Here is a 9,100-nt window from a genome sequence, read left to right on the forward strand (position 1 = left end):
AAATTTACTGGAATAGTAGATGGTAGACGAGGTACGTCGGGTAATTAAGGTACTTGACTGCAGATCAAATCAATACAAGATTTATTATTGTGTGTTTGCAACCCCGATAAATGCCAAAAAAGAAAAAGTGGTATAACATCCAACAAATGCAAATGCAAAAAACAGACTAAACATGAGTTTATGATCTTATTGAACATTTTGGATGTTGTTACTACTCACTAAAGCTGTCAGATAAATGTATTTCTATATGAAATAAAAAGAAACCTACAGAATAGAAACTGACTCATAAATCTTTACTCATTTGAAAGGTCTAAATACTTCGTTGCTGTCCGCCTGAGAGCGAACTCGGTGACCACATCTGTCCAACACAAAGATGTGACACAGCAGACGGCTGCATCAACGCACCTTGAACAACAGAGCGACCTTCAGGGGCTCCTCTGCTTCTCTGCCTCCACGTTGACCTTTGATGTGAACGTGTCAGATTCAGGCTCCACTGACACATGACTCATATGCACGCTCATGCTCGCTTCCATTCAAAACACACCTTAGCCTACATACCATGAGTGCTCCTGTTGTCAGCCTGGGTGGACTCACCTGGAATGAAACAGGGCTTGTAGGATTGTTTCTGTCTCTGTCGCTATCACCTTCATCTTTATTTGCAGAATGCTGCCTCCGTTCCTCCTGTTTGTGCACGCGTGAATGTGCAGGTGCGTGGGTGTTAGTGTTGTATTTTCCAGAAATCATAATCTAGTTTGTTTTAGAAACCACTTTTGCATGATTCCAGGTGATACTGTATCTGTTTGCATTGCTTTGTCAGATAAAAAAAGTTGAATTTGGTTCCTGAATAGTGCAGTATATGTACCCCTGCAGCAGTCTTAACTAACACAAGAAAAACAGGGGTGCACATGTGTTGAAAATCTCATTGGATGTTTAAGGAACTCATTAGTCTATGTAACAATAAGTTACATAGACATTATCATCATCACTTAACAATAAGTTACATAGACTAGACAAGGAAAATTTGAGGTTGTTTCATATGTTGCTGCTGTGATTTTGTCCCATGGTCAGTTGTTGTTTAATATAAAATAACAAAATTAGCAAACCTGCAGAGAATACACAGGCTAATAATAGAAATTCTTTGAATGTATTTAATTTGCATCAAGACTGATGCTGAAGATTGCATCAAGACATTGATCTAGATCAAAAACATATAATGAAAGACACTCACCAGATATCTCCACCAGATATCACTGACATCTTTTTACTTCTTTTTCTTCTACACAAAGCCCATCATACACCACTGGAGCGTCACTGTTCAAGGCCAACAGTCATGTTCCTGACCTGCACAGGTGGAACACACAAACCAAGTGTAATAATCTTTAAAACCCATATTTATATAAGAAATACAACCCTCTGTGGTGGCACCTGGTGGTTAAGGTGCACACCATATAACTCTAATGTCCCTGCTTTGATTACAGTAAGGGGCCTTTGTCCCATAGTTCCTCTGTCTCTGTCTGACACTGTCACTGTGCCCAAAAACTTAAGAAATGATTCAGATAACACATGAATCACCTATTAGAAGTATTGCATGTAATTTAATGTTTCAGGACTAATGAACAGTGCACAGAGATACTAAGAATTGTGTTTATATGTTTTCCCAGTTACACTGTGGTGACAAAATTAACTGCTCTCTGGATTCTGTATTAAAGAAAAGCCCCACAACAGTATTAACACAGCACATACTCAAAAGTGACATTACAGTGGCTCATAGGCCCACACAGCCACTAAATCACACAATAATGTGCAGCCAATAAATTAACAAATAACAGGCTGGATATAAGTGATGTACCTGATGATGGGATCAATAAAACAGGTAAAATTAAACCTTAGAAAAGAAGAATCAGATGTCATTCAAAAGTTTCACATCTGGACACAATAGATCATCTAACTCATTCGTTTCTTCCCAAGATTTTAGAAATGAATCTGTCCCAGATGTGGCGCAAACATCATTGCTGCTCCAGCTGTGTGTATATGCTTCCTCCAGTTTTTGAGGTTGTGTGTATGTGTGTATGTGTGTCTGTGTATATATTAATTGGTTTGAGTGGGAGACAACTCCTTTAGTGTGAGAATGGGTGGAAAAATCAGGTGAAGCCAAGAGCAGATTAAATAGAATTTAACTTCCCTCATGGTAATCACACACACACACACACACACACACACACAGAGTCAGACTTGTTTTTATTCTGCCGAGACGCTGTAAAACACACACTTACGTTTGCTAATAAAATGCACGCCTGCTGCCACACCGAACGCCAGAAGTGAGTAGTGGGCGTCACAAGCTGAAGTGTTTTTCAGAAAGCTGCAGAGCCTCAGAGAGAAGACTCTGCCTTAAAGACTCTGCCTTTAAGAAACATAAGAAGCCATGTGTGCCTGAACATATGCACACACACACACACACACACACACACACACACACACACACACATTCATGCACACACCTTACATAATCTTTGCACACACTTTAATCTGTGTTTGAACCCTCCTGTTTATGTTGCTATGGTTACAGCACCAACACCTCTCCTGGATGTTTCCAGGGCTGGAAGCAGCAGACACACCTTCCTTTGATTCCACGGGTGAAGGCGCTGCAGCCAGTTCACTTCAGTCCTGATGGATGTTTTGACAAGTGCTTCTCCTTCCAAGAGCCAATGGGCTGCACTTCTGTGTGAAACATCAGGACATTATGAAAAATGGTGCATGTGGTCTGATTACTGCCCACAGGTACACTATGTCTGTACTTTCACTCCCATTTTATTCTGTCAGGTTTGGTGCATATTATCTGTTACAGGTGGACACTTTAACTTGCGATTCAAATAAGTGCACATTCATTATACCTTGTTATTTAAGCGTTAAAGAAGACATATAAGCAGAGAATAGTAAAATACATAATTAGTACATTTGGAGATAGAATATAAAATAGGTCTACATGGTTTAAAATTAATTAGAAACACATATGCGAAACAAAAAACACAAGATTACAGAAGAAGGAAGTTAAAGAAATATTTTAAAGAAGCAAGACAAAATGTATTTTAAAGAATAAGATTATTTCCTCTTCTGCTAATTTTCATGCTTTTTATGTATATGTGTACTTTCTTTTTTTTTTACTCTTTTATAGGCACCAGATAATTTCCACCATGCTGCCATGCAGGAAAAATAATGTGAACTTTAATGTGATAAACCTGCAGAAACTGTGGGTCATGAATGTAAAAACAAAATGAATAACAACATTGTGAATCTTTTGTTTTAATTATTTTAAAAAGTGCTTAATCAAACATTGTTAAAAACAAGAATTGGAAACTAAATAAAACATGATTTGCAAAGATACATTACAACAAAAGTGGATAATAGTAGTTAACACAGTAACACAGGTGGGGACAGTTTTAGATTACATTCAACCAAGTTTCTAAAAGTTAACTAGAAACAGCATAATTTTCACAAGACAATCTATAAAGCCTGAAGAGGATTTCAGGTGGCAGTGCAGCTTTTGAACTCTGTAATGAAGCCAAATATGATAATTAAAATATTTAAATCAGGTCTATGAGGTGCAGAAATACAGTCTCATGTCCTGCGTCAAGTTAAAACCTTTGCTTCTGCATTCTGTCTGCAGAGGATGAAGTGTCCTGGCTGCAGCAGAGTTTCATCCCAAAAACATAACATAATAAATTTCACAGTTCAGTGCTAACACATGAGCAGGTCAGCAGAGTCTGTGTTGGACAGGACGCAGGTCTGCCACTGAATGTTTTGACAGAGCTTGAACTATGACCTCAGCCTGTTTAGCAACTCCAACACTAACTGATTAAAGAGATTTCAATGTAGAACTTGTTGCTATTTTGAAATGGGGATGAAAATAGCTGATACTCCCATCATTTAGCTGAAGTTATTTTGGCATCAAACTCCTCGGCTACAGCCTCACAAACAGACCTGTTTTTGCCCTGATTCACTGAACTCAATACGTTTCCTCAACATGATGTAACTGCCCCAAATCTCAGCAAAAGCATCTGTTCCTGTCCCATGTGATGCTGACCATGGACAAAGTGTGTGGGATTGCACTAAGGGCAGACTGTTCTCAGCCAGCATTTTATTCTTTGTTGTTGTTGTGCGATAAGACCAAAACATAGCAACAGCTGGGCTTCGCTCAGCCGTGCAGGGGGAGTCGGGAGGGCCGCACGGAGAAGTCTTCGCTGGTGTGACAGGATTATGTGATAGAAACATGCTGTGCTCATGCGTAGCCAAATATTAAATAACACTACTGTCCCGTGTTTGAGGGGCCGAGCTCAGCACTGTTGTCGTGCTGCCATGGTGACAGTAACCATGCACAGGATAATGTTTACAGAATGTTTAGCATATCACAAAGCAGGCACATAGGGTGACTGGACCAGATGAATCAAATGTTTGTGTGTGTCTGTCTGTGTGTGTGTGTGTGTGTGCTGGCGTTGCAAGACTGAATACATTTTTCACTGACAGACTTTGGGTATTGTTTAGTTGCCATTAGCTCATATTGTGAATGGATGCAGCACGGAACCTAACAACTCTGCATTTTCCTACTGAATTACTGAAAGTCTTATAACTACATTACCTTACAGTAACATTTCTGTGTGTGAGTGAGGGAGTTTAATGTTCTGTATTACGTGATCTGTACATATGTTGCAGCATGTGCTGTATAATCTGCTCCAGATGTTGTTTTGTGTAAACGAAACACAGGGCAACGCTGCACTTGGTAACAGCGTTGCTTAATCGCACTGAGAACGGTTGAGAATCTGTTTCCTGATAAGATTTCAAAATACCAGCACCTGTCTGCATGCATCATGACACATACAAATGCAGGCCACATCTGATATCTGACAACCCCAAATGCATCTTGGTTGTAAACGGTTTATGAGCAGATAAACCAGAAAATTCAAGAGGCAGACAACTGGCAAGATCTTTTTCCATCTCAGCTGTTGGTGCGCTCGCTGTGTGGTTTAGATGAGGATGTAGGCACTTAAAATTTTCCTAAAACTGTTGATTAAAGTCATAAACAATGCTTTTGCAAAATTAAACAATGGCAACAGCCACAGAAAATACAAAACTCAATGCTAAACTCATTCTGTATGAAAATACGGCATGTTGATTCTATCACTGCAATTACTAACTGAACATTTAAGTAGAAATCTTGCTACTCTTTGCAAAAACATACATTTTTAATTTTGAAATCATGGTGTCAGTTTGTTGGGCGGTTGGTTGACATGAACGCACTGACATTCATGGTCCCTGGAGGATGAATTCCTCCGACTCGACTCAAGCCCCACCAGCAGGTCAAAATCTTTACTTTTTCAGTGAAATTTTTTAACATTTACTTGATGGTCTAGTAGATTTTGCAGTAGATTTACAGTTCCCAGATGATCTACCCTTTCTCCAGCTAAGTGCCATTCAACCCCTGCAGGAGAGGAGGGTGCAACAAGATGATGTAACCAAAAGATGGTGAATAACAGTGTCGAAAACATGATGTCATTTATGCTTGTTTCATGTATTAATTGGAGGAAGGTTACAGTTAAAGTCTCCTCGTCGCTCGTCACAGACCTGACACTTTCTTATGTCTTTTTTATTTTTTACTTTGCAGTCTTTCCACTCAGTTGTTTTTATGTATAAACTGAAAATGAAAAAAACAAAAAACCAGGAGGGAACTCTCCCATTGCGAGCACGTTAACATGCTGACGTAAGCTTTTAGCTCAGTACAGCCTCACAGAGTCACAAACGTGGCTGTAGACTCTTGATCTTGTTGTATGAATTAAAGTCTGTAATAAAAATAATACACAGCTTAGAAAACAAGCTATGCACTCATAATACTACTAGTTAAATTTTGCCATACTAGCAGGATTCCTTCTTTGTACCATAGAGTTATAGTTCTGCCTTTTACCATTTTTGTTTTTCATCCTGTGTATCCAGTATGATGCAATGTTGCCCGTGAACTATACGACCATGTTGTCTCACTTCTCGGTCAGCAGCTGACACAGTTTCACTTTGTTATTTGCAAACTCTGCACTGAATTTTACGCACTGAGTTACTCCAGTTTTCTCTAGATCCCTCAGATAACTAAAACTGTGTAAACCTGTTGTTTACAAGAACCTCCAATTGCACCAATCACCACAACAAATTCCTTGTATGTGGAAACATACTTGGCAATAAAACTGATTCTGATTCTGATTCTGATTCTGATTCTAATTCAAACAGATGGAAACAGACTCACCGATAATCACCACCAGCAGACAAACACCCATCACTGCATCTTTATTGATAACAGTCATGTGGGGGCAAATAGAAAAAGGAAGGTAAACTAAAATACACGGCAGCTGAGGACATAACAATGGAGATATATAGTTATATCAGCTGCAGCTCTGGAGTTGAACAAGGTGCTGATTAAAATGCTGAGACATTTGGTAAAAAGAAATGAGTCAGTAAGTAGACAGTGTTTACGTGTCCTGGAGCAAGGCATTTAGTGCCAAGTGGCCCAAGTGTCACTGCTGATTACTGTGATGTTGCTCTTCTTCTCATTTTTAGCACTGGTGTCTGCATACAAGCACTTCCTCCCTCAGCAGGAGTAATTTGGTGGCTTTAATATCTGTTCACTGTAAAATCATCCTCTAAAACTTGATTTAATCCATCATAGTAAATGTGAAGTTTTTTATTTTTATTCTTTTGCTCAGGGTTTGTGGAGCGTTTCCCACCTCAGGCGATGAAATCATCCCCCAAATACTGCACATCATAAGCTTTACTGCTATATACACTAATGCATATACTACTCATCTTCTTCAGTGGCCCTTTGTTAGCTGGGACAGCAAAGAAAGGTTTAATTTGAAGCTATGGTAAACTAGTACATAATGTTTTCAAGGAGAGTAAAGAGCGGGAGATTTGGTAAATGTAATTACATGACGTGTTGCAAAATGATTCGAGGTAATGTGACCCAGATGTGGAGAGCAGTAAATTTGGTTTAACTCTAAACGTTACTGGAATTTTTCTTCTAATCAAAGTTTGAGAAACTTTGAATCACCAGGATCATCTGTTACCCACAATGCTCTCCTACCATGTTTGGCTGCCTTTGTTACAATTGATTCTGTCCTTATCATGTTATTTACATATGTAGCAGGAACATACAGTATGGGCTATAGTCTTATGAGACTTTGGGTGTCATTGCATGTAATTACAGAGCCATTTGACTGTAATTAGGTGTGGTGTCATCACTAAGCTCAGCAACCACTGTAATTGGCTGCGGATAGACAACTAGACTGTCATCTCACACTGGACTGGAGGAGCATTTTAATTGCAGCCTGTCAGTAAAGCTGTTCTCTATTTTCCAGAGGTTGCATTACAAGGTGTACTATGGCCGTGTTGAAACGTTAGACTCTGCGCAGTGTGACAGTATACAGAAGATGATCAGCGGGGGCTCACACAAAAGAAAATTGCTTGGGGAACTAACACTGGGTATTCATCTCAAATGAAGCCTGCATGTGTGTGCATTTGAAAAAAAAAAACCCAGAGGCATTGCCTGTGGGAGAGTTTTTCTTGATGTATACATGTTTCGAGTGAGGGGACCACAGGAAACATAACCACGCTCTATCTAGTGTCCTGTTCGAAATGCTAGTACTGGGTTTATGGAGGTAGATGAGCATGCATGGAGAACAAGTCTGGAGGGAGTTCAGGGACCTGTTGGAGACTCACTGGAAGCCATGTCTGATCTGTTCCAGCTTTGACGTCTACAGGGGAAGTCATCTGAGACACTTGCTTTATGAAGACACACACACACACACACACACACACACACACACACACATACACACACACACACTGCACGCATGTTCAAGGTTCACACATATGTAAAAGGGTAATATTAAGGTGATTAAATATCTATATATATATATATATATATTTTAGATTCATAATTAGTTTTCTTACAAATACCATAAAAATAATAATAAAAAAACAGTAATGAATAAGTTTCCAAAGACTGGAGCCATGGAGCTCCACTGTTGTCCAATAAACAGTGAGTCACACTGCTGCACCGGTGACATGATCGTCCATTTCCATGAACATGGTCGGGTAGTTGGTCAGTTGTAGATTTAAATCGTGAATTCCAGAAACAGGCATAAAAATATTTCTGATGTCAAATATAAAATATTTTGACCAAATTTGATGAGGGTGTAAGCAAATGAACACAGCAAGTCCACCAACCTAAACACCAAGTTTCTTCCCCTCTGGTACAATCCATGAGAACGTTTCCTGAATTAGTGGCAGGAGATAAACTGTTTAGAAATCACAGCTGAATAATAAATGATGAACCCTTTCATGTTGTGAGAATGCTATGGTAAAGGTCTGGTTAGATTTATGCTCCAAAACCACTTGGTTAGGGTTAGATCATGGTTTGGGTTAAAATAATTACTTTGTTAAGGACTCCATGTCCATGTTGGCTTGTATTAATGACTTAAATTGGCCTAAAATTGTTGCACAGATTTGTTTAAAAGTTAAAGAAAGATTCATTTCAGTATCTTCATATTTCACTTCAAAATGTTTAGCTTGCAGTTCAAATAGTTTTACTTCTAGTATTTAACTTTTTGCTCCAGTTGCATTGGATTTTATCCCAAAATTGCTTCAGAGGAAATACTGTTTGATGGGTGTGCCAAAGGTTAGTCCATACAAACGCATACTTTGGTGTGGACACACACAAACACACACAGACACAAACACGCATGCAAACTGATGTCCTGATAGCACACACACAAATATATTTAAATGCATTTCACTAAAAAAACTGTGCAGTCTCACACATCGTACACATACAAATTGCAGCCAGTCAGGTGAGGCTCTAGAGAAGGCAGCAGGGTCATCCCTCATCACCATGGCAACAGGAAACACAGTGATGCGAGCAAGGATGATGTCATTAAATAAATCTGTCATCCATGGCCTCTGGGTGTTTTTGTAGCCACAGGAATTGTGGGGGATTTTTGTTCTTTGGTATTGAGTAAAATCTGGCACAGCTGTGAAACGCACAACAAGACAACGGGAGGATCTC

At 39.3% G+C, this 9,100-nt stretch overlaps 1 long non-coding RNA gene across 1 annotated transcript; it reads left to right on the forward strand.

The window, feature by feature from the left end:
• The first annotated feature begins 2,199 nt into the window (after window positions 1-2,199).
• On the forward strand, window positions 2,200-3,283 carry LOC139622758 (uncharacterized). The gene is made up of 3 exons (XR_011691371.1): window positions 2,200-2,318; window positions 2,567-2,778; window positions 3,173-3,283. It is a non-coding gene; the product is annotated as an uncharacterized lncRNA (long non-coding RNA).
• The last annotated feature ends 5,817 nt before the right edge of the window (window positions 3,284-9,100 follow it).

Source organism: Trachinotus anak, unplaced genomic scaffold, assembly GCF_046630095.1.
Source record: "Trachinotus anak isolate AG129_WGS33_773 ecotype Australia unplaced genomic scaffold, CSIRO_AGI_Tana_v1 ptg000007l, whole genome shotgun sequence".
Classification (NCBI taxonomy): domain Eukaryota; kingdom Metazoa; phylum Chordata; class Actinopteri; order Carangiformes; family Carangidae; genus Trachinotus; species Trachinotus anak.